This window comes from Bubalus bubalis, chromosome 2 (assembly GCF_019923935.1).
Source record: "Bubalus bubalis isolate 160015118507 breed Murrah chromosome 2, NDDB_SH_1, whole genome shotgun sequence".
Taxonomy (NCBI): Eukaryota; Metazoa; Chordata; class Mammalia; order Artiodactyla; family Bovidae; genus Bubalus; species Bubalus bubalis.
Window position 1 is genome coordinate 8,584,435 of NC_059158.1, and position 25,654 is coordinate 8,610,088.

At 42.6% G+C, this 25,654-nt stretch overlaps 1 long non-coding RNA gene across 1 annotated transcript in view; it reads left to right on the forward strand.

Annotated features, from left to right (window-relative positions):
- The first annotated feature begins 11,119 nt into the window (after window positions 1–11,119).
- LOC123328956 overlaps window positions 11,120–25,654 on the forward strand; it is a 28,968-nt gene continuing 14,433 nt past the window's right edge. The window contains exon 1 of the long non-coding RNA XR_006543991.2: window positions 11,120–12,373. This is a non-coding gene — a long non-coding RNA (uncharacterized LOC123328956). The remainder of the gene's footprint in view (window positions 12,374–25,654) is intronic.

Here is a 25,654-nt window from a genome sequence, read left to right on the forward strand (position 1 = left end):
TCTTCACATGAGGTGGCCAAAGTACTGGAGTTTCAGCTTTAGCATCATTCCTTCCAAAGAAATCCCAGGGCTGATCTCCTTCAGAATGGACTGGTTGGATCTCCTTGCAGTCCAAGGGACTCTCAAGAGTCTTCTCCAACACCACAGTTCAAAAGCATCAATTCTTTGGCACTCAGCCTTCTTCGCAGTCCAACTCTCACATCCATACACGACCACAGGAAAAACCATAGCCTTGACTAGACAAACCTTTGTTGGCAAAGTAATGTCTCTGCTTTTGAATATGCTATCTAGGTTGGTCATAACTTTCCTTCCAAGGAGTAAGCGTCTTTTAATTTCATGGCTGCAGTCACCATCTGCAGTGATTTTGGAGCCCAGAAAAATAAAGTCTGACACTGTTTCCACTGTTCCCCCATCTATTTCCCATGAAGGGATGGGACCGGATGCCATGATCTTCGTTTTCTGAATGTTGAGCTTTAAGCCAACTTTTTCACTCTCCACTTTCACTTTCATCAAGAGGCTTTTGAGTTGCTCTTCACTTTCTGCCATAAGGGTGGTGTCATCTGCATATCTGAGGTTATTGATATTTCTCCCGGCAATCTTGATTCCAGCTTGTGTTTCTTCCAGTCCAGCATTTCTCATGATGTACTCTGCATATAAGTTAAATAAACAGGGCAACAATATACAGCCTTGACATACTCCTTTTCCTATTTGGAACCAGTCTGTTGTTCCATGTCCAGTTCTAACTGTTGCTTCCTGACCTGCATACAAATTTCTCAAGAGGCAGGTCAGGTGGTCTGGTATTCCCATCTCTTTCAGAATTTTCCACAGTTTATTGTGATCCACACAGTCAAAGGCTTTGGCATAGTTTGCTGGAGCAGCCATGAAGAGATGTCCCATGCCCAAGGTAAGAGAAACCCAAGTAAGACAGTAGATGTTGCAAGAGGGCATCAGAGGGCAAACACACTGAAACCATACTCACAGAAAACTAGTCAATCTAATCACACTAGGACCACAGCCTTGTCTAACTCAATGCAACTAAGCCAAGCCCGTGGGGCAACCCAAGATGGGCAGGTCATGGTGGAGAGATCTGACAGAATGTGGTCCACTGGAGAAGGGAATGGCAAACCACTTCAGTATTCTTGCCTTGAGAACTCCATAAACAGTATGAAAAGGCAAAATGATAGGATACTGAAAGAGAAACTCCCCAGGTCAGTAGGTGCCCAATATGCTACTGGAGATCAGTGGAGAAATAGCTCCAGAAAGAATGAAGGGATGGAGCCAAAGCAAAAATGTATATATGTATATGCAAACTAATATTTGTTAAATAAATAATGTTAGGCAGTTTATGAAATGTCTTACTATCATTATCTTTATTTCGCACATGAAAAAAATAAGGCCTAAAGTGATTACATAATTTTCCTAAGACCACACAGCATAGTTGGAATCAAACTCAGGTATGACTAATTCCATACTCTTAACCTTTATGTGATGTGATGTGTGTGTGTGTGTATGAAAAACATAGCCATTGTCTCTGAAATACCAGATTATAAGATTTTTTTATTTTCTAAGTTGCTGCTGCTAAGTCGCTTCAGTCGTGTCCGACTCTTCGCGACCTCATGGACTGCAGCCTACCAGGCTTCTCTGTCCATGGGATTTTCCAGGCAAGAGTACTGGAGTGGGGTGCCATCGCCTTCTCAGATTTTCTAAGTTATGCATGTCTATAATGTTTGTGTTTTTAAATAAGAGCTCATAGTTTAAGGAAAAAAATACCGGAATATTTCTTGTACAAAGCACAGTTTATTGCAAGCATTGTAGTTAACTTGAGAGAAATAAAGTAGTTTAAGAAAGAAATTTGATCATCAAATATCTTCAGTTCAGTTCAGTTCAGTCTCTCAGTCGTGTCCGACTCTTCTCGACCCCATGGACTGCAGCCCGCCAGACACATCACCAACTCCCAGAGTTTACTCAAACTCATGTCCATTGAGTCGGTGATGCCATCCAATCATCTCATCCTCTGTTGTCCCCTTCTCCTCCTGCCTTCAATCTTTCCCAGCATCAGGGACTTTTCAAATGAGTCAGTTCTTCACATCAGGTGGCCCAAGTATTAGAGCTTCAGCTTCAGCATCGGTCCTTCCAATGAATATTCACAACTGATTCCTTTGGGATGGACTGGTTGGATCTCCTTGCAGTCCAAGGGACTCTCAAGAGTCTTCTCCAACATCACAGTTCAAAAGCATCAATTCTTCAGCACTCAGCTTTCTTTATAATCCAACTCTCACATCCATACATGACTCCTGGAGGAAAGCATAGCTTTGACTAAACAGACCTTTGTTAGCAAAGTAATGTTTCTGCTTTTCAATATGCTGTCTAGGTTGGTCATAACTTTTCTTCCAAAGAGCAAGCGTTCTTTAATTTCATAGCTGCAGTCACCATCTGCAGTGATTTTGGAGCCCACAAAAATAAAGTCTGTCACTGCTTCCAGTTTAAGAAAGAAATTTGATCATCAACTATCTTAATACACTATAATACCATGATCCTGCCCTAACCGGTGTTAATATTACGATGCATATTCTCTATCTTTTTCTGCACTAACTTGTAAGAAAATTACACATAGGTGGGCAACTCTGAGTGTGCTGGCAATAGCATAGCCTATTGTGTGATACGCCATAAATTACTCCATCCTTCTCCACGGCCGGGTATTTCGGTTGTTTTCCGTTTTCTCCATCCTAATGAACTCTATGATCTTCAAACAGTAAAATTCATTAAGTTTTCATCTGGGTTAATTTAACTTTCATGTTGAAGATCTCAAGATTGAAATCACTGCTGTAGAATTCATAATTATACGTAGATATGGACCACCAACAGAATATTCACTTGAGAAATAAAAAATTAATCAAAGCTACTTATTTAGATATTTACACAAAATGACTATATTACTCATTTTCTAACAACTTTTATCTGAGATGCTTCATGTGCTTGACACCCAGAATAATTTAGCAGGGTGGAAATTGCTTTGAATCACAAAGATCAGCTGTCATTTCTTTTTGTTGGCATTGAAGCAAGAATTCAAAAATGGCCTGTAACTAGGATATAGGGGAAAAGCCTTAACGTTCTTTTATTCTTGAATCCCCATCTAACAATAAAAAATAAAATCGACTTGAATGGAGTGCACTAAAAATAAGCATATTATTATTAAAGGCCACTGCCGAAAATAGTGACATGCTTTGTCAGTGTGAGAATTTGAATGTCTTTAATGAGAAAAATGGAACTATAGCACACTGGGCCAATGATGGGATTCTACCAAAATTTCCCAGAAATAAGGCTCGCAATGCTTATTTAGAAAAGCATGGCTCTCCAAGGCTGCACCTGCAAAGTACAACTCGTCTGATTACACAGGTATGAATACTGTATATCTCTATGGAAATTTTAACTGCTGCTGCTTCTCACCTTCACAACAGTTCTGAGGTGAGTGTAGAGTTGGTATTTGTAACTCCATTGAACAAATGAAGACCTGACCCCTAAAGAGATGAACTCACCCAAAATGATGATGCTAAATGTCACCCAGACATGTTCTATCTAAAGACATGATTCTTCATGAAATGTGGGTTCTGAATTTTTTTGTCTAGAAAGCAGAATATTCATTACACAGATTAACTTTAAAATTAAAGGGCTCATGTGAATTTCTAACTACTTCAAAATGATGTAAGCAGTCAAGAAGTACTTAAGAGACATTTAAATGTGAATTTTAAATCTAAAGTGGGTGAAACTCTAAAGTCTGCCTTTGTGGAGAGGGGGTGGGATGCACAAGAAAAGGCAAGAAGGAGCTTTCTATGGGGGGGTGGGTATTCTAGAAGGTTAGAAGAATGGATTGTTGTTCAGTTGCTCAGTTGTATCCGACTCTTTGCAACCCCATGGACTGTAGCACATCAGGCTTCCTTGTCCTTCACCATTTCCTGGAGCTTGTTCAAACACATGTCCACTGAGTCAGTGATGCCATCCAACCATCTCATCCTCTGTCGTCCCTTCTGTCTTCAATCTTTCCCAGTATCAGGGTCTTTTCTAATGAATCAGCTTTTCACATCAGGTGACCAAAGTATTGGAGCTTCAGCATCAGTCCTTCCAATGAATATTCAGGATTGATTTCCTTTAGGATGGACTGGTTGGATCTCCTGGCAGTCGAAGGGACTCTCAAGAGTCTTCTCCAACACTATAGTTCAAAAGCATCAATTCTTTGGCATTCAGCCTTCTTTATGGTCCAACTCTCACATCCATACATGAATACTGGAAGAATCATAGCTTTGACTATATGGACCTTTGTTGGCAAAATAATGTCTCTGCTTTTTATTTTTTTTTTTTTTTTTTTTTTTTTTTTTTTAAAAATCACAATTTTTATTCATTAATTAAGGAATGCTAAGTAGCAAGAAAATAGAACCTTAATGATAAAAAAAATTAAAAATTTTATCTTAACCTGGAAGCAACCAGATGGCAGGGTTATTATGACTGTATTCTACATGTTCAAGAAACTAGAGAAAAGATTGCACCTGGAAGATATAAAGACATGAGATATTTAAGAAGGTACAAATCAAACTTTGGAAATAAAAACTACAGTGTCTGAGATGAGAAAGATACTGATGAGAGTCACAGAAGATTAGTTATTGCCCTCTCCCAGAAAATTTAGTGTCATGGACTGAATTGTGTACCCCAAAATTCATGGGTTGAAAGCCCAAACCCCTAATGTGATGGTATTTGGAGATGAAGCATTTGGCAAGTAATTAGGGTCAAGTGAGGTCATGAGGTTGGGGCTCTCCTTATGAGATTAGGTTCTTTACAGAAAGAGAGCGATACCTCTGTTTCTATTATATAAAGACACAGCAAGAAGGGACCTTCTCAAGCCAGGAAGAGGGCTCTCTTACAACTCAATATCAAAAATCCAAACAACCCAACAACAGAAAAATGAACAGAACATCTAAATAGACATTTCTGCAAAGAAGACATACAGATGACCAAAGGCACATGAAGAGATGTTCAACATCGCTAACCACAAGAGAAATGCAAATCTAAACCACAATGAGGGATTACCTCACACCAGTCAGAATGGCCATCATTAAAAAGTATATAAGTAACAGGACTTCCCTTAGCGGTCCAGTGGTTAAGAATCCGCCTGCCAATGCAGGGGACATGGGTTTGATTTCCTGGTCTGGGAAGATTCCACATGTTGCGAGGTGACCAAGCCTGTGCACCTCAACTACGGAACCCACAGTCTAGAGCCCATGAGCCATAACTATCGAAGGCTGTGTGCTCTAGAGCCTGCACTCTGCAACAAGAGAAGCACTGCAAGGGGAAGATTGTGCACTGAAACTAGAAAGCAGCCCCTGCTTGCTGCAACTGGAGAAAGCCTGGGCACAGCATCAAAGACCCAGTACAGCGCAAATAAATAAACAAACACATTTTCAAAAGGTATATAACTAACAAATCCTGGAGAGAGTGTGGAGAAAATGGAACCATCCCACACTCTTGGTAGGAAGGTACATTAGTGCAATACCATAGGATCCTGCTATCCCATTCCTAGACATATACCCAGAGAAAACTTTAATTTGAAGAGATACATGCACCCCAATATTCATAGCAGCACCATTCACAATAGCCAAGACATAGAAGCAAGCTAAATATCCACCAACAGATGAATGCATAAAGATATGGTATATGGATACAATGGAGTATTACTCAGCTATGAAATAGAATGAAATAATGCCATTTGCAGCAAACTGGATGGAATACTGGAAACTCCAGAATACTGGAGTAGGTAGTCTATCCCTTCTCCAGCGGATCTTCCTTACCCAGGAATCGAACCGGGGTCTCCCACATTGCAGGCAGATTCTTTACCAACTGAGCTATCAGAGAAGCCCATTTTATATTAATAATCAAGTCTATTTGGAGATCATGTCTCTGCTTTTTAATATGCTAAGTTTGTCACAGCTTTTCTTCCAAGGATCCATTTTTCAGAAGAATGGATAGGTGATAAAGTGAATATAGTAAGTTAATGGTAGAGTCTTGATGCATATCAGCATTTGTTGCAAAATTCTTTCAATTTTTTCAGAAAGTTGAAATGTTCAAAAATGTCCTACATGTTATAAAACTAAAGTTTTGTGTCAAAAAAAAAGTAAATTCTTTTAAATGGAGTTTTAATCCAATTTATGTTAGAAGCCCATGTCTAGGTGTACAAATAGCCTATATCTACTTGAGAAACAATCTGAAAGATTGTTTACAAAATTATATTCTATAGAGACAACCCTAAAGCAAATAAACCCTGAATATTCATTGGAAGGACTGATATTGAAGCTGAAGATCCAATACTTTGGCCACCTGATGTGAAGAGCCAACTCATTGGAAAAGACCCTGATGCTGGGAAAGATTGAAGGCAGGCGGAGAAGCGGTTGACAGAGGATGAGATGGTTGGATGGCATCACTGACTCAATGGACATGGCATTTGAGCAAACTCTGGGAGATAACAAAGGACAGGGAACCCTGATGTGCTACAGTCCACAGGGTCACAGCTGAACACTTAACAACTCAACAACAAAGAGGGGCATTTGGAGCTTTATTGTATTTATTGGGAAAATGTGGGTTTGTCCAAATTGTACTCTAACCTTACTAAAATGAAAGCTGAGGTTTGTTCTCTGGAAATCTGAGAAGTATGTCTTGTGTTTGGGATACCTGAATATTAATGAATTTCATTACTACCCTTGTTGTCAGCAACTGAATAGACATTTCTAAAATATTTTATTTTCAAATAATTACAGAAATTTCTCTTTCATTCTCTTTTCAAATGATCTCATTATTCTTAGGACCATCAGGAAAGGATGCAAAGGAAAAATATTCCCTCTAGTAATTTCCTATGTCTGGGATAGCCCTCCCATCGAGTGTGTTTGCATTGCTATTTTTCTGGTGCAATGCGGAAAAACAACTTCCTCTTTCAAGGCAACAAGCTCCAGTGACAGACAGCTGCCAGTGTTGGCTGAGTTAGCTCGCTTTGGCTTCCTCCATTCCACCTGTCTTTGATTTCACAATTCACACAGAGAAGACAGAAACAAACAAAAAATATCCTTAAATAGTCCAAGTGTAACTCTCAAAGGAAACTGGAACAATCTCTTTAAAATACTAGGTAACAATCTTTTTAAAAATGACCTTGAGTATGTAGTATTTTTGTTTCTTTAAAAACAATGGTTTGAAGAGAGATGTGTGTTTTCTCACTTGGGTTCTAACAGACACATATGTGTACTCAGGGAGAAGTATCATGGCCAATGTAGGCATATATCAGATGTGACTCCTGGGTTCAGTAATAGCAGCCCCCTGTGGGAGACATCACAGTTCCTTTCATTACCAGAATACATTTTGAACAGAATAATGTCACAAGAAGAGTCCTAATAATGTTCTAAGACAGCTCAAAGGAAAAGCTCACACATCCAGCTGAGATCAAGAAAGGTTTTGATAAGGTGATGTTAGTCTTGAGCACTGAAGAGCATTTTCTCTCTAAACAGTCCATAGAATGCATTCCTGACACAGACCCTTGCTCAGGGTAGGAGCAGGAACACTGAATATAGTTTGGTTTGGAGTGCATGATAAATAGAACAATAAAAGAATATATTGCAATATCCCTTAAAAACCAGAGAAAGCTTTCATTTTGTTGTTGCTTTTGTTTTCTGCTTTTTTTTTCTTTTTCATTTGGTGGCAATAGAGAGCCACAGTGTTTTTGAGAAGATTATTCTGACAGCAATGTATATGCAATGTTGGGAAGATGGATTGGCAGGAGATGCTGCTTTAATATCTAAGCCAAGGAGAAATAAGGACCTAAAGCCTCATGATGTCTAGGAGAATAGGAGGGAGGAAAGTGATTTGAGGGCTATTACAAAAGTGGAAGATAATAACCTGGCAAGTGACTGTATTAAGAGACACACTGGAAGAAGGCAGGGGCTTGCATAATCATGAGGCTAGTAAAAATGGTCATGAAAATAGAGGAGTCAAGAGGGAGACAGACAACAGATGAATGGATAAAGATGTAGTGCCCTGCATGCTCAGTTGTGTCTGACTCTTTGCAACCCCATGGACTGTAGCCCACCAGGCTCCTCTGTCCATGGTATTTTCCAGGCAAGAATATTGGAGTGGGTTGCCATTTCCTATTCCAGGGAACCTTCCTGAGCCAGGGGTTGAACCTGCATCTCCATCTCCTGCATTGGCAGGTGGGTTTGTTTACCACTGCGCCACCTGGGAAGCCCCCAAAGAAAGAAAAATAATATATACATATATAGGTAGAGATATATATGTATGTTTAATTGAGTCACTTTCCTGTACAGCAGTAATTAACACATGGTAATTCAACTATATTTGACTTAAAAGTATTAAAAAAAAAAAGCAGGAAGGTAGAAACTGGTTTTGTATGAGTTTGAGGTTGAAATTTTGACATATTGAAATTTAGGACCCCCATATAAGGATATCAGGCCGAAAAATAGAGAAGGTGTTGTGTGAAAGGTCAGAGATGGGACTCTGGGAGTCACCTGCCTGGAACAAGATGACAACCGCTGGGGTTGACTTGTCCTGGAGGAGGAAAGTGGAAAAGCAAGTGGAGATGGGGTAGAATGGAGTTGGATAACTCCAAATAAATAACTGCTTATTTTTTCATTTATCTTCCACATTCCCCAACAGATTTTACCAATGTAATTACTGGAGGATGTTTTTGTAGCAAAGCGGGGCTTTTCCATCCTCATACTCATTGTTTATTCTTCACCTAGTAGGTCAGCTGACTTCAAGCTAATTGAAGTGGATTGACCACAGAGAATTCTGGGGTAGGTCTGAATTTTGAATAAATATCTGTGACGATTCAGACACAAAATCCTACACAAGTAGAGCGAGCAGCGTGTTAGGAGCTTGGGGAATCCTGAACTTTAAGGAAGCTCCAGTTTAATGAAGAAATTTTCAGTCATGCAGGGGAGAAAGGTGTAAAAGTAGAACGTAAGGTGTTTGGCGGCCTTAATTTAACTGGTTATTTTTTGAGTTACCTTCCATGTTCTCCAACAGATTTTACAAATGTAAATGCTGAAGGATGCTTCTGAAGCAAAACAGTCCTTCCTCTGCAACATATTGGGTTTTTTCCTTCTTCATATGTTCGTCATTTATGGATTGGATAAATGAGTTGCAAGGTCTCATTATTTAGATAACGATGGTACATTTTTCTTCTAATGAGTTTGGTGGTGATGCAAAGGGAGGGGAAAAGGCAGAAGCTTGCAGGTTTATCGGGTCAGAGAAAATGTCATTTTTAATGATGTGGAGAAGACAGCCTGATGACTCAGGAGAAAGGGGCCCCCACAGAGAAGAGGATATGGACAAGTCAGGTGAGCGTAACTAAACGGACAAGGTCCAAGAGTAGGTGAAGGGGACAGGGCTGGATACCCACAACTTAGCTTCACTTTTCCTTCTGAAGAAGAGGAGGAAAATGTGGAAGGTAATTTGAGGGTGAAGGAAGAAAGTTGATGTAGCCAACACTGGATAAACAATTGGTAATATTACTGGACCTCAAAGATAAAGAATCTTTTAACATGCAAGTAAAAATGTTAAGAGAAAAAGAATTAGACTGGTCTCAAACTTTGCTACAGAGTTAGAACACGGAGTTCTGCGCTAAAGTCCTCAAAGGAAAAAAGTATGACTTAAGAATTGTAGACCCTGCTAAGCTGTCTTTCTGTATAAAGACAAGTATCTTGTAACATGCAATGAATTTGAGGATTCTAGCCCCAATCACGGAGAAGGCAATGGCACCCCACTCCAGTACTCTTGCCTGGAAAATCCCATGGATGGAGGAGCCTGGTAGGGTTGCTAGGAGTCGGACACAACTGAGTGACTTCCCTTTCACTTTTTACTTTCATGCATTGGAGAAGGAAATGGCAACCCACTCCAGTGTTCTTGCCTGGGGTCGCACAGAGTCGGACATGACTGAAGCGACTTAGCAGCAGCAGCAGCCCCAATCATATTGCATAAAATGCATTCAGAAGCTACTGCAAAAAAGAGAAGGAAATGTGCATTTGAAAAAACAATGGACATGTAAGTTCATTGTTACATCCCTCCCTCATTCTGTTACCCTTGATACATGTGGAGTTAAACTGAAGTCTGTTTCCTGGCCCAGAAAACTATATGTGAAAAAAAATATTTCTTTGGGGAACATAAGAGCTCCAAACTGATTTTTAAGTGAAAATTTGTAGGAAAAAAAAATCTATTCTGAGGTTAGCAATTGCCTTGACTGTAAAACTAAAATTAGCTTGTAATATTATTGAGTTAGTGTGTAATTGATATGTATTACTTTCAATTCTAATCTTACTTTAGTAAGGAAATGAAAAATTACAACTGAAAAGTTTGATTCAAATAATAGTATGTTGGAATTTGTCTTTAAAAAAAAAATTTAAGCTGCCTAGTTCCGTCTGTGTTTGGGGAAACCCCCACCAGATAAGCTCTCTGAGAGGCAAAGTAAAAGCTGAAAATGGGCAATGTTTGTTTTGCCAGGCTCCCTTGGCAGAAAGCCTGTCACACACCCAAAGCTTGAACCATCAAAGGCACCCACTCAAGCAGGAATGAGGCGCTAAAGATGAAAAGATGTCCACACAGGGCGCCTCTGGCGGTGGCAGCAGTTGCTTTGCATTTGCAGGGACCACCGCTAACGCGCAGAGGGGCACTGGTCACAGCGCTGGGCCAGCAGGTACCCAACCTGTGGCATAGATTGCTTTATTGGTGGTGATAGCCATGTCCTTATCTGACTCAACTGCAGTGAGACTTCAGCACCCAGTTCTGGCCTTTTACCCAGACAGCTTTTACCCACACATAGCATGGGAGGAAAAACCCAGAGTTCAAATATCATACCAGTTCACTTAACATAAGGTTTCAGTTGCATCTCCCATTATTCTTACACTCCACTATTGGCTTGTTACCTACCTTCTTTCAGTTTCAAGCCCCCTGATATTCCTTGCTTGGAATAAGATTTCCCTTCTTTTCCAATGACTTCTGCTTTTGGAAAACTTCTTAACAGAACTAAGCCAGGGGAGCTGATGGCCTCGGGGTCCATGGGCTGTGAGAGGACTGCATAGGTTCCCTGGAGAGAATCTCATTTTGTACTTCTGATGGGTGTGTGGCTCCTTGCTTATTGCAAGGTGCTGAGTCACTGACACCATCCAGAGAGCAAGCAGGACTGGCTTATGGCCTGAAGTGAGCGAGCTTGTTCCCTACCGAGTAATGACTGGTAGGGACAGCCTTCCATCTAAGAGTGTGACTCTCTTCCTAGGGCACTTTGCTACCATTTTTCGCTCTCCTTTCATGGTAATTCCCTCTCTAAATTGCCTGCCCTAGATAAGAACCCAGTACTTCACTGGCTGATACATGACCACTGCTGGAATAAGCAAGGACTCAGTGGGTTTTGTTGTTGTTTTAACTATGTCTGTAACGCTGCTTGTTTTATTATAAACAAAAGAGCACCATTAGATGGTGCTCCAGAGCCCATTTTTACTAGCCAGACCTCTTGCTCCCTTTCCTCAAGCCCCCGCTTAAATGTTAGGTCCTCCTAGAGCTTTATCCTGACCTCTCCCCTGCCCATCTCCCATCCCTGCTACCTTCAATACCCGCCTTGTGTTCAGTTCAGCCACTCAGTCGTGTCTGACTCGTTGCGACCCCATGGACTGCAACATGCCAGGCTTCCCTGTCCATCACCTACTCCCAGAGCTTCCTCAAGCTCATGTCCATCCAGTCGGTGATGCCATCCAACCAGCTCATCCTCTGTCGTCCCCTTTCCTCCTGCTTTCAATCTTGTGTTACCCCCTCACTTGTGTTTCTCTTAAGCAATTACACTTATAGTCAGGTGTAGCAAATATAAATGATGCGTTCTTGAAACCGTGGGTAATAATTAGTCAAACGCATTTCACCTGAGTAATCAAGGTCGTTTTTTTGTTTTTTTTTAAGACTCGCATGCCCTTCAAATGGCATGTTTTCCCCAAGTGTTTTCTAAGAACTTGGAGTCAGCTGCATCTAGTTCAGGCTGAGCCAGTTCAGACTGGATAGGATCACAGACTCTCCAACCGGGCACGCATGAAGGTCAGATTTTCTCCATCAGAGGGCCAAAAACTCCACCCTAAGAACGTGGAGAGGCCCGTGGCCCAATTATGCCTGCATAGAACTAGGATGACCATACCTTTTTGCCATCACACTTCCCCACAGTCCCCACATTCCCCAAGCTGTCCACGTCTGAGACTGCCCAGCTCCTTTATTATTCATCTGTAAATACCCCCAGCCCCTTACCTTCCATGAAGTGGATTGGAGGAATGGTCTCCTAAGTAATGAGAATGAGGTAAGTAATAATCTAAGTCTTCTAGTTTAGCTGCCTTAGGAATCGAGCTCTTTGTTGTAAGCCTCGGGGTCTCAGCATTTTGGCTTGCTGTGGGTCAGGCAGGACGAGACAGTTCCAGTGAAATTCTTCTTTTCTGTCTTTCCTATTCTTTCCTACATCTTGATTTACCCAAGAAAACTAAAAGCTAGAGATACTGAGTAAGCTGGTCTTTCAACCATCAGCAGAGAGCGTGCTCCCTTAGGCACTGTGCTTGGTTGTGCAAAGATGAAAGTAACAGAATCTGACCTCAGGGAACGCAAAGCCTAGTGGAGGAGAGACGTAAATGGCCCAAAGCCTTATTGTCAGTTTAAGTAGAGGGGAGAAAACAAGTTATGGGAACCCCAGAAATCTCATGGGGCTTCCCAGGTGGCGCTAGTGGTAAAGAACTTGCCTCCCAATGCAGGACACATAAGAGGCTCTGATTCTGGGTTGGGAAGATCCTCTGGAGGAGGGCAGAGCGACCCACTGCAGCATTCTTGCCTGGAGAATCCCATGGATAGAGGAGCCTGGCGGGCCACAGTCCACAGGGTTGCACAGAATCAGACACGACTGAAGCGACTTAGCAGGCACGCATGCAAGAGATCCCATCACCTACCAGAGTGGATATGAGCAGCAGCGAGGGTGAATTTGTGTAGACTTCCCAAGGAGGTAGGACTTGAAGCCTCTCTTAAAGGATGAGGAGAATAAGGAAGAAAACCGTGCAGGCAGATGAATAGCGTGAGCAAACCCGGGAAAGCGAGGCGTGGTCTGTGAGTTCAGAAACACCAGTGTCATTTCAGTATGAGATACAGAAGCAGATGCTGGAGGGAGCATGGGGCCGGATGCAGTGGGGCACCTGTTTTACCTTAAGGAGCTCTGGATTCACCTGCAGGTCCTGGGAACCCAGCAAAAGACTCCAAGGTGTGGAATGACACGGTCAGCTTAATATTTTGGATAGATCACCCCACTGGCTTTGCAAAAGATGAATTTGCGAGGGAAGAATGCCCAAGACTTGCAAAGTGATTGTGGGGCTGGTACGATATTCCCTGCCAGAGTGTATCTGTCCTAGGATAGGGCTGGTCAGGTGACAAAATGTGATGGCATGAGAAACAGTTATAAAGTGAAAAACTGATGGGGTTTAGAGATTTATTTTCTGTGGGAGACTTAGAGGATGGAGCAGTTAAGGAAGCTCCCACGTTTTGTTGCCTAGGAGATACTGTCAACCTAGGGAAAATACAGGGTGCCAAAGAAGATGATGTCAGTGTGGGACCTGCGGAGTTGAACTGTAATGGAGCCAATACCTGGGTGGAGCTCAGGTGCATCAAGAGTTAAGTGCCTGAACATTCTGTGCTGGGCAGGTCTGGGTCCACCTATAATGCAGGGCATGTGGATTCGATCCCTGAGTCAGGAAGATGCCCTGGAGAAGGAAATGGCAATCCACTCCAGTGTTCTTGCCTGGAAAATTCCACAGACAGAGGAATCTGGCGGGCTACAGTCCATGGGGTCACGAAAGAATGAGTCAGACACGACTTAGAGACTGAACAACAAAACCATACAGGACCCCCAGGTAAAACATTCAGGAATGTATGAGGTTTAAAATGAGGGTATATATGATATAGCCGATCAGAAAAATGGAAAACAGTCACTGAATATGACAGTGCGTCAGTGTGTGGGGAAGAAGGCTAGAAGCAAACCTTCAGAAAACTGAGCACTGCCTGCAAGGGTAAAGTCAGTTCTTCCAAGGAGCTGGGCTGGTGGGGGTGGAGAGCACGTGGATGATTGAGCAGGACCAGTCTTGGGAGCTGATGTAAAACCACCTTCACAGAGTTGGCAATGTCCTGTCTGCCAGCTGTCTGCAGCCCCATCAGAGCCATCCCGTGATCCCTGACCTTCACCTTCCCTCAGATAATGAGACCCGGCCAGTAGCAGGTGTTCTTAAGATAGATCAAGCTGGCCGACCGATGTGGATGGTTAAGCAAGTGCCTCACAAGGTTGATTAAAATACAGCGGCCAGCCATGTGTCCACTCTGATTTCTGCAGTCAGCATTGCTATGAAGCAGATCACTGGGCCAGTGGCCTTTGGTTCTCTACTAAGACATCTCCCGTAGAGAGTTTTCCATGAAACCCAGGCAAAGAGGCAGTTACAGAAAACCCAGGCCATATAAAAAGTCTCATATAAACATAGCATATCCTGCTATGTTTAATTGCTTTGCATACTCTCCGCCTACCTAAGAGCATGACCCAAGAATTACAGACCCACCTAAGCTGTCTTTCCTGTATAAGGACAACAAATATTTTGGAACTTGCAAAGAACTCAGATTATGGTCCCAGATACACCGTATAAACATGAATTAAGAAGCTAGAGTAAAAGGGAGGAGAGAGAAGTGTGTTTGACAAGAAATTAACAGAAGCAAACATCCCTTTTTCTATCAATATTACACATAAGATACATTCGGATGCCTCACACTCCTGTACTTTTTCTTCACTTTATGTTTTGAGCGAGATTTACAGATGCTCTCACACCAACTGATGTTTGACAGTAAGAGTCATCTTCACTTCTGCCCTCTCTTTCTGAGCAGCATTCAAAATAAACATTTGGATCTCCAGTGAAAAAGCCAGGGAAGGATACTAAGTGATAGGCTAGTAGACACCAGTCACAGGAGACGGATAATTTTTTTTTTTAATTGCAGATTTGCAGCACATTAGTTGGGACTATTAATCTATTGACCTTGAAACCCAGGATTTTAAAATCCTGAAACAAAGGCGAAGATGCTATTTGAGGAATTTGGTGATTAAAAAAATTGTTTTCCCTTCTTGGATGCCAGGACAGTGTAGGGTGAACTCTTAAGGACTGTGTGGGACAGTCCAGCCGGGACCCCTCTTGCTGTCTTTCTGGGAGTCCTGACAAAATTACATAGCACAGGCAGCTTCTCAGTGTTTTGCTCCTATGTTGAAATTTATTTTCTTTTATTTGTGTTTATTTGTTTTTCCTGGCCACGTATAGCATGTAGGAATCTTAGTTCCCTGATCAGAGATCAAGCTCATGCCCCCTGTATTGGAAGCATGGAAGCTTAACCCCTGCACCACCAGGGAAGTCCCAAACTTTATTCTCCTGATGCTCAGCACACCCCCTGGCTTCAGGACAGCATTCTTCTATTTCTCCATCTGGTTTGTAGACTTGTTCTCCTCTGTCAGGAATTGCATGAGATTGCAAACTGAGCAAGGGGCAACTCTAAATGGACATCATATGCCACTTGATTAAGAAATGCAGAAAAATTTATACGTGAAATGAATGTCCCCAGGGAGAAAAAAAAAATGTTTCTAAATTTGTTTTTTTTGCCCCCCACTTTCTTGGCTCAGGTCCTAGTGGGTTAAGAAGGAGAAGAAATATCAACCCCTCTGGTATTCTTTGCTGGTACAGCAAAGAGCAGCATGGTGCCCAGTGGGATCTCCTGGCACAAGATCAAGCTGTGTAGAGACTCAGAGCAATCCCACCACCAGTGCGGGTGTTCCAGGCAGCAATTAAATCATGATCATTCCCTCACACACACACACCTCCCCAACTTCCACCCTAATCCCTGCTGTCTTCCAACTGTGGGAAGCCCAGATCGGATGACTAAGTGCCAGGAGGCCATGCCAACCCACAGTTCCAGAAGTGACAGGACTTTGGTCCCCCAGTGTCCAGTCTAGGAAAGAGGGGGAGGTCTCTGCTCAATGGTGAATTCAGGCACTGCGTCCACAGGGTGGTTTAAAAGAGGCTGGAAACACTGTGCAGAGGAAGGATGAACAAGGCAAATAGAGTAGAGTATCGTCCTCCACCGAGGTTTAAGAGGACTGTGATTTCCCCTTCAACTGTAAAACGTGGAAGCGTAGCCCTGTCTTGAAGGCCTTCTTCCCTTCCTGGCACACAAACGTAAGAGGGCGGCCAGAGTGTTGGAAGGTGATGGGCCCGTCTGTTGAGTGTCCCGTCAGAGGAAGCAGCAATAGTCATAGCAGCAACCCTAGGAAAACACCCCCAAATGGAGTGGAAGTGCGGAAGAGTTAAAGTGGACCATAAAGCAGTTAAGCCATGAATTCCGCTTCTATGGGGATTTTAGTGAGAACAACTTGAGTGGAATATGAGGCAGGGGAAGGAATAGGAGTGGGGATTAGGAAAGATATGATAGGCAATAAGAACAAAAGGGCTGTGAATGGTGAAAGTTTTTTATAATTTCTAAAAGTTTATTTTTTGGCTGTGTGGGGTCTTGGTGCGTGGACTTCTTTCTCTAGTTGCAGCGAGCAGGGGCCACTCTCTAGTGGTGATGTGCAGGCTTCTCATGGTGGTTTCTCTTGTTGTGGAGCACAGGGTCCAGGCTTCCAGACTTCAGTGGTTGTGGCTTCCAGGCTCTAGAGCACAGGCTCGATGTGGGATCTTTCCAGATGAGGGGTTGAACCTGTGTCTTCTGCACTGGCAGGCAGACTCTTCAGCACTGAGCCACCAGGGAAGCCCTGAACATTTTTTAAATATGAGAAAATCTAGTACTCTGGAGATAAATTGAAAAAAAATCAAGAAATATTGGGTTGCCTATAAAGTTCATTCAAGTTTTTCCTTAAGAGCTGACAGAAAAACCCAAATGAATTTTGTGGCCAATCCAATGCATAGTGAAGAATGTGAGGTGAAAGAGAGCTGAGGTAAGAGGAAAGAAGAGGAGAAATTGAAACCAAGGGAAAGAAGAGGAGAAATTGAAACCAAGGGAAAGAAGAGGCAGAAATGGAAGGAAGGTGGTATTCATGGAAGAAGGGCAAAGAGTGGGAACGTGTCAACTTCAACTTGGTACTTACCAAGGGTATTTGCCAGGTTTCCCTGGTAGCTCAGATGGTAAAGAATCTGCCTGCAATGAAGGAGACCCCAGTTTGATTCCCGAGTCAGGAAAATCCCCTGGAGAAGGGAATGGCAACCAGCTGCAGTATTCTGGGCTGGAGAATTCCATGGACAGACCATGGGGTCACAAAGAGTCGGACATGACTGAGCGACTTTCACTTTCACAAGGGCACCTGCCATCTCCCTCTACAAGGATTAACTCATGAGCTTCTGCAATTGCTGACCTTCAACATCCCCTGAAGAGAGTTCAGGGTGGGTGGAGAGCAGAAATGAGGCACTCCGGGCTTTGGAAAAACTTGAAGGATAGGTCTTCATATAGTTAGACATTATCAGGAGCTGATTCTATGAGTCCAATTCTTACATCTCCTTACCTCTAGAAAAGCACTAAATTCCTTCATGGTGACGTCTGCTCCTCATGACTAGCAGAATCCTGCAAAAATATGTGCTTGATTGCATGTATTCCCCCTTCACCAAAACCAGATATTATTAACCTCCCCCCCACTACCTCCTTGGAGCATGTTCTCAGAGCTATTCTGAAATGCTGTCTCCCAGGATATGGTCTTCAGTTTTGCCCCAAATAAAACCTAAATCTCATGCTGTGCACTTTTTTTTTTTTTAAGTTGACAAAAGAAATACAGAGGACAACTTTGAGAAGAAAGTCCCTGATTTATGATAGTCAAATCTCATGAACATGGTTAATGAATTAATGATGGAGAATAGTTAGCTAATTGTAACTTTGCCTTAAAAAAAAAAAACTTAAAATACGGCAGTAAACTGGAAGAAAAGAAGAGCTAGAGGATGAAGTTGCTAGAGCACCCAGTACCTCTTCAGATTCCACAGCTCTCTGGTGTTACCTTTCAGCGTGTGTGTGCGTGTGCGTGTGTGTCTGCGTTCAGTCACTTCTGACCTGAAGTCTTCTTGACCTACTCTTCTCTACCCCATGGACTGTAGCCCACCAGGCTCCTCTGTCCATGGGCTTCTCCAGACAAGAATACTGGGGTGGGTTGCCATTTCCTCCTCCAGGGGATCTTCCCAACCCAGGGATCAAACCCAAGTCTTGTCTGCCTCTCGCATTGGCCGGCAGACCCTTTACCACTGCGCCACCTGGGAAGCCTTGTCGCACCTTTCTACTCAGGGTGTAATAGGGGCGATGCAGGCAGGAGCTGCCGCTCCGCCATCGATTGGTACCACAGGGGGCCACTCCCGGGGACCCTCCCCCAAGCAAGCAACCGTTAGTGAGCAACGGTCCACCAGCGACCGTTAACCGTCCTGCTCAGCCTTTGGTTGGTGCCACAGTGGACCCCTCCCCCTCCTTGTATATAAAAGCCCAAATTCTGAAGGAGAGAAGGTTTTTTGAGAAGCTAGTTTGTCATCTTTTCGACCTGCTAGCTTTCTGATTATAAAGTCGTTATTCCTTCTTCCAACAACTTAAGGTTTATTGGTGTGTGGTGTGGCGAGCAGAACAAGCTTGGGCTTGGTAACAGTGACCTGAATGTCACCCAGCTGTTCAAGTCTACCACTGTTGATCTATTAGTCAACAATTAATGTACTTAAAACAGATTTAATTATTGTCCTAAAAGCAAATGAGGCCAATATATAATATAGCCCATTTGTAAATTTTTTTCTCCACAGCTTCTGAAAACATTTTTTTTTTAAGTTAAGCTGACTTACTTTAACTTAAAGATATGCTCCTCTGGTGACATAATTTCATAAAACTGCAGCTCCACCTGTGTTTCAAACTTCCTTCCAACCCGGATCTAGTCCTCAGTCTCAGAGAATAAAAGGAAGGAAAGGGAGAAACAGGAACAAATGCTTCTATCTTACCTATCACAATTCCAATACATGTGTGTAGAGAGCAATTCCAGAGATGAGGGGAATGGCTTGGGGAAGATAGTGCAGTATTCTAGGAAACAGATGGCTTTCTGGGAAGGCCATCTGTGTAAAGAATCTGCCTGCAATGCAGGAGACACAGGAGATATAGGTTCAATTCCTGGGTCAGGAAGATCATGGCAACCCACTCCTGTATTCTTCCCAGGAAATTCCCAGGCAGTGGATCCTGGCAGGCTACAGTCCATAGGGTCGCAAAAAGTCATACACGACTGAAGCGACCAAAAAAGGAAATAGATGATGACGGTCTGTTTTAGGATAGAAAATGGAGCAGAGAGAAATTGAAAACTTGATAAATACTTAGGGGATAAGGACTAGTTTGCTTTAGATAAGAAAGAAGAAACAAGAGACTTATGGCTTGAGCAAACCGATAAGTATGGTACTTGTTATTGACCAGGGTACAAGGGGAAGGAAGTTGTTTATGCAGTGGGATGATTAATTTTATTCTTGATAACAAGCAGGACCCTGTGGGGCTCCTGGACACAAAAACCTTTGTGTCCCCCATTTCTTGATTACGGGAAATAGGCTTCATTCAGCTTCCAGGGTCTTTCCTGAGTTCCAACCAGAGGTTCAAACAGCTGCTAACTAGGGAAGGGAAGGAATGTGGAGAATAGATAGGAGCAGTCAAAAGAAACAATAGAGCAGCCTTGGGGCAGTGCCCTGGTTCCTCCTCAAGGAATACAATAACAATCTCTTTGAGTTGTTTTGTAGCTACTGAAGCCCCCTCCAGGTGGGAGAAGTTAACAGTAGGATGGTTGGTGATCCTGACTTCCACTTACCTCACCACCAGCCAGTCAGAATAATGTCCACTAGCTGATCATGTCCTCTTTGAAACATTACTATAGAGCTCCTCACAACTCCCTCCAGGTTGGGACACAGTTTTGAGGGCATAGCTTCCCTCGTAGCTCAGTGGGTAAAGAATCTGCCTGCAATGCAGGAGATCTGGGTTCGATTCCTGGGTCAGGAAGATCCTCTGGAGAAGGAAATGGCAACCTACTCCAGTATTCTTGCCTGGAGAATTCCATGGACAGAGAAGCCTGGCAGGCTACAGTCCATGGAGTAACAAGAGTCAGATACAACTTAACAACCAAACCGCCACCAGCCAGCTGTGGCCCCTTTGCCTGACAAAGCAATAAAGCTGTTCTTTTCTACTTTACACAAAATTCTGTCTCTGAGATTTAATTTGGTGTCAATGTACAGAAGCAAGATTCAGCTTCATTCTGAATATTTTGAATGTGAAGGGCCTGGAAGATGCCCCAAGGGTCTATCCACCTGGAAAGTGGATATACATACATCTGAGGCTCAAGAAGCAGGTCATTATTGGAAATACAAAATTTGGAGTAAGCAGAATCTAGGTGGTAATGAGGAGAAGGCAATGGCACCCCACTCCAGTACTCTTGCCTGGAAAATCCCATGGATGGAGGAGCCTGGTAGGCTGCAGTCCATAGGGTCGATAGGAGTCAGACATGACTGAGCGGCTTCACTTTCACTTTTCAGTTTCATGCGTTGGAGAAGGAAATGGCAACCCACTCCAGTGTTCTTGCCTGGAGAATCCCAGGGACAGGGGGAGCCTAGTGGGCTGCCGTCTACGGGATTGCACAGAGTCAGACACGACTGAAGTGACTTAGCAGCAGCAGCAGGTGGTAATGAAAGATGTGAGACTGTATACAAGCTCCTGTGCTTGCTTTAGCAGCACATATACTAAAATTGTATACAAACTTCTACAGGGACCTAGAGAATCCATAAAGTTAGGAGAGCAAAGGGCTATGAGAAACTCCAACACTTAAGGGACTGGTAGAAAAAGGAGCTCATAACACTAAAAAGGTGAGTAAGAATGTTATTTGCTCAGTAGTGTCCAACTGTTTGCAACCCCATGGACTGTAGCCCACCAGGCTCCTTTGTCCATGGATTTTTCCAGGCAAGAATACTGGAATGGGTTGCCATTTCATTCCCCAGGGATCTTACCGACCCAGGGATTGAACCTGGTGGGTCTCCTGCATTGCAGACAGATTCTTTACCATCTGAACCACCAGGCAGTCCACAAAGATCCATAACACTGTCTAAATTACTGTTTATATTTGTTACTGTTGCTTAGTCGCCAAGTCCAGTGGTTAAGACTCAGAGCTTCTGCTGCAAGGGGTACAGATTTGATCCCTGGGGAATGAACTAAGATCCCACATGCTGCATGGCATGGCCAAAAAAGCGGAAAGTGGTGGAGAGAGAGAGAGAGGAGAAGAGGTGTTATTGAAAATGAGTATTTCTAAATTTTCTCAACTTAGTCATTTTTTCCTTAAGTTTCAGTGGAATGATAGACTGTAGTAGGGTGAAGAGTGAATGAGAAAGAAAGAAATGGGGAAAGCAAACACAGACATGGTAAAAGAGAGAGAAGTATGTCTAGAAAGAGTTAAGTAGGTTTAAATGCTGGTGGAAAACGGTAAGCAGAAAGGGTTAAAGATATAAGGAAGAGACTGCCAGTGACCAAGTCTTGAAAATTTGAGCATTAAAATAAATCATGATAGAAATAGTAAACCATTTTTAAAAGTAAAATCCATAAGTCCACATGGATAGAAAATAAGAGTGAGAAAATAGGCAATTTTCTATGGAATGGAAATAACAGGATGCTAAAATTCATGAGTCAAATATAGCGTGCTCTCAAACTGTCTCCCCACAGATAACTTATAAATTACAAAGGAACAAGTAATACCTTTACAGTGGAGAAATATGGCAAATACCACTTTAGCCAAGTTAATACTACCAATATTGGGACCAACCAATATCATGGACCTCCTGATAAACTGATTTCAAATAATATGGAAATAACTGACAAATTCAAATTAAAGGACATTCTAAAAACTGATGCTTATTTTATGAAACTGTCAAGCTCAAGAAAAATAAAAATGGGTGAGGAACTGTTCCAGGTTAAGGAGACTAAAGAGGTATGACAACTAAATGTGAAAGTCATCTGAGATTGGATCCTAGACCAGGAAAAGAATATAGCTATAAAGGATTTGGGAAATAGATGGGGAAACAGTGGAAACAGTGTCAGACTTGATTTTTCTGGGCTCCAAAATCACTGCAGATGGTGACTGCAGCCATGAAATTAAAAGACACTTATTCCTTGGAAGGAAAGTTATGACCAACCTAGATAGTGTATTCAAAAGCAGAGATATGACTTTGCCAACAAAGGTTCGTCTAGTCAAGGCTATGGTTTTTCCTGTGGTCATGTATGGATGTGAGAGTTGGACTGTGAAGAAGGCTGAGCGCCGAAGAATTGATGCCTTTGAACTGTGGTGTTGGAGAAGACTCTTGAGAGTCCCTTGGACTGCAAGGACATCCAACCAGTCCATTCTGAAGGAGATCAGCCCTGGGATTTCTTTGGAAGGAATGATGCTAAAGCTGAAACTCCAGTACCTTGGCCACCTCATGCGAAGAGTTGACTCATTGGAAAAGACTGATGCTGGGAGGGATTGGGGGCAAGAGGAGAAGGGGATGACAGAGGATGAGATGGCTGGATGGCATCACTGACTCGATGGACGTGAGTCTGAGTGAACTCCGGGAGTTGGTGATGGACAGGGAGGCCTGGCGTGCTGCGATTCATGGGGTTGCAAAGAGTCAGACATGACTGAGCAACTGAATTGGACTGAACTGATAAAGAATTTTATTAGGAAAACTGATGGAATGTGAATATGGGTCATGGATTAAGTAATGGTGGTGTTCTCAGTGTTAGACTTCATGATTTTGATCATCAAGCTGTGGTTAAGTCAGAGAATGTCTGAGGAAATATACCCTGCAGTATTTAGGAGAAAAGAAGTATGGTATTGCTCCAGTGTAACTGAAATGATTCCTGATGAATTGAGACTCCTTATGAAAAGAGAGAGAGGAGCAGATGGGGCAAAATGTAAACAATTGCATACTGTTCCTACCACATTTCTATAAATTTGAAAGTATATCAGAAGAGAAGCTAGAGCAGAGAAGAGGGATGACTGACAGATTGAAGTCACTGGGGAGATGAAAGGGGACAGGATTGAGAGAGAAAAGCCTAGATTAGAGGAGGGGCACTTCATCCACTGTAAGAGAAGGGAATGGGGAAAAGAGGGTTCTGACATCCATTTTCCTGTGTTGGTTGAGTGGAAGAAGGAAAGGATTGGTTTTTAATAATCTTATTAGCTAGGAAATAAATGTTTATATTACTCTCTTCCACTTTTAAAAATTGAAGGAAGGAGCAAGCATGATGAGCCTGGAGCAGAGGGACCACTACTTAGCAGAAGGTTTTAATGAATCTTTGGGTGTACAAAGGATGATTTGAGTCTAAGTAAGCCCATGGCACAAGCCCACTCTTGAGTACACGGGACAGAGGTTGGGGTGGGGTGAGAGGAGAGAACAAATAATGCTGGAGAACCTCATTCTCCCTGTAACTGAAGAGAAAGTGGTTCAGAAGGTAGTAAGACAGTAACTTACCGTCAATCAGCACCTAAGCTAGGATGCCAGTCCAGTTTGTGCTTCTGATTGCCACTAAAGACACTTTTCATAGAAAGAGCCTTTTGGTGATTTTTAAACTAAGACATAAAATGTGATCTACCTGCAAATTGTTCATGTATCCATTTGCCTTAGTCATTGCTCAAATCTAAAACCTATTTGCAGAAAGATGAAATTTTACAACAAATAGTGAAACGTTCAAGTTATAAACCCATCACTGTAAGTACAGAACAGCATTACTTATGTGATATTCTACTAAAATGCCCCAAAGAGACCAGTAGCCAGGACAGATGTGATATACTTTCACTGAAAAGTGTGTTTTTCTTCCTTCTTATGGCTCAAAATTTTCACCATTATTTCTCTTCAGCTTGTTAGAGCAAAGATTTGATCAATAGCAAGATGCACTATAAAGACTTAAAAATAAACATAAATTTGGCCTCCAGATCTTTTATCTTTATAATGGTCTTTCATCTTTATAATGGTCTTGCCTGGAAAATCCCATGGGCAGAGGAGCCTGGTAAGCTGCAGTGCATGGGGTCGCGAAGAGTCAGACACAACTGAGCAACTTCATTTTCCCTTTTCACTTTCATGCATTGGAGAAGGAAATGGCAACCCACTCCAGTGTTCTTGCCTGGCGAATCCCAGGGACGGGGGAGCCTGGTGGGCTGTGGGGTCACACAGAGTGGGACACGACTGAAGCGACTTAGCAGCAGCAGCAGTGGTTAGTTGCTAAGTCACGTCCGACTCTTGCGGTCCCGTGGACTGTAGCCTGCCGGACTCCTCTGTCCATGGGAAGAATACTGCAGTGGGTTGTCATTTCCTTCTCTAGGGGATCTTCCCAACCCAAGGATTGAACCCAGATCTCCCACATTGCAGGCAAATTCTTTACCATCTGACCCACCAGGGAAGACTTAAAATGTCTGAAAAATTAGATCAGAATGATTGCATCTCTCGTTACCTTGCCCTCAGGGAAACTTTTCACTCCTTTTTTTGTTTGCTTGCTTGCTTAAATGGCTACAAAGATTGCTTAGGCTTCAGATGGGGAGGTAAGAGGGGAGAGTGCTTCGTAAGGCCCGGAGGGAAGAAGGCTGCATCTCCCCTCTTGGAAGCTCTAGTGTATTGTGTGATGCTACAACTGTGAACATCTTTCTTACTTTCTGTTAAAGGTTAACCAGCTTAAAAAACAAATATGCTGTTTCACAGTCATCTGTAAATAACTACTGCATCACTGCAGCAAAGCTATTTTCCTTTTTGTATGTATTCTTCTTGCTATAAGATTTTGTTTCCATATAGTTCTAATAACAAACTTATCAATATTTTTCTAGCTCATCTGATTATATAAGTTATATTAGGTCAGCGGAATCTGGGGATCCTGTCTTGGGTGGCAGTCCATGAGTCCCTTTTATTTCCAATCCTCTGTGGAAATTACCCTAAAAGTTTGACAAGTGACCCCACACAGCTGAACCTTGGCTCCCCAGAGGTTGTGCAGAGCCTGGCTGTGGAGGAGAAGGCATCTTTATACCATTGTGTTCAGTGCTGATGGAGAGATGGAAAAGAAAGGTGCAAACCACAGGAAAGCTTGCACCATGATGACAGGAGCTTTAGCCAAACATTGGGACCCAGCATAAATTGCACACGACAGACAAGATAATGCATCAGACGTGCTATAACCATGCTATCAGACATGTATTTGGATTGATGACCATCGTAAGTGAATAACACTTGAAAGCCTACCATATATCTTAAAGGCCATTCTTAATATAGGCCATCTAAAAGGCAAATATGCAGCAAATACCATGATGCTTTCTTTATTCATTCATTCTATAGACAGTTTTATGGCTGAGATCTTGAATTAGAAATTGAGAATAAAGAAAAGAATGGAAAGTCCTCATCGCAAAAAGCCCACAGTTTAGGACGAAATACTTGCTAACATCACCATCATCATCTTCATCATTACAGTAGAGTCTATGCACGATGGAAACATGGACTATTACTATGTGGGGGATCAGAGATGGAAACACAGCAGGAGGTTAACTCAG